Source organism: Ovis aries, chromosome 10, assembly GCF_016772045.2.
Source record: "Ovis aries strain OAR_USU_Benz2616 breed Rambouillet chromosome 10, ARS-UI_Ramb_v3.0, whole genome shotgun sequence".
NCBI lineage: Eukaryota > Metazoa > Chordata > Mammalia > Artiodactyla > Bovidae > Ovis > Ovis aries.
The window spans coordinates 56,289,962-56,291,008 of NC_056063.1; the positions used below are offsets into that span (position 1 = coordinate 56,289,962).

The 1,047-nt window shown below is 34.4% G+C and overlaps 1 pseudogene; it reads left to right on the forward strand.

Annotated features, from left to right (window-relative positions):
* The first annotated feature begins 508 nt into the window (after positions 1–508).
* Positions 509–568, forward strand: LOC114116755 (U6 spliceosomal RNA; annotated as a pseudogene).
* The last annotated feature ends 479 nt before the right edge of the window (positions 569–1,047 follow it).

Below are 1,047 nucleotides of genomic sequence, written 5' to 3' on the forward strand. Positions count from 1 at the left end.
CAAAGACTGGTGTAAACACCATCTCCATACAGAGGACTTTCCTGAGCCCATCTGGATTTAATCTTTTTCTCCCCAGTGATTTATCCTAACTCTGGTATGACAATTATTACTCTCTCTATCATGGCCCAACTCCTATGCTAGACTGTCATTTTTTTAAAGTACTCTCCATAATAGCCAGAACTATGCCTCTTGTCCTAGAAGCATCTAAGTACTTTTTTATAATTGAAAAAAACACATTTAAATTTATTTGGTGCCTACTATTTCCATAAATTAGATGATGAAACTTCTTTTTAAAAAGCTCCTTTTCATTTAAAAGCACAGATTTTAAAGCTATCTTGCAAATATTTTCTCAGTTTTGCTTTTATAGTGAGCAATAAAATGTTTTATCAATAAATTCTATTTTATCATTATGGCCTTAATATTTTAGCCAAATACATAACAAATGATATCAATCAATATAAAATAATTTTATACACTGACCACTGATAAATATAAGTCAAATAAGCTGGTGCTGACTTGAGCAGCACATATACTAAAATTGGAACAATACAGAGACGATTAGCATGGCATAAAAATAGATAACTAATGAGAACCTAGTGTATAGCACAGAGAACTCTACCTGGTGCTCCGTGGTGACCTAAGTGGGAAGGAAATTTTATGCATATGACTGATTCACTTTGCTGTGCAGGAGAAACTGACACGGCAGTGGAAAGCAATGTTACTCAAAACAACAACAACAACAACAACAACAACAACAACAAAGCCTGGGTAAGATTATAACAAACAAAACACACTTACAATGGATGTCTAGTTATCCCTTGTGGACAATGTATACCAGAATCATTTCCCAGGAGGTCTCATTAGGTGACATTTGTCAACTTAATGAAGTTATAAAGGTCCAGGGTATATGGTAGTCAGCTCTGAAGGCTTGACACACGTGAAAGATGTATTTTTCACCATAGTGTGCCATGAACTAAGGACCCAAGGGTGATGTATATAATTCTAGTAAATTAATTTTCAAAAATAGTTTATGGCCAAGCCAACTTG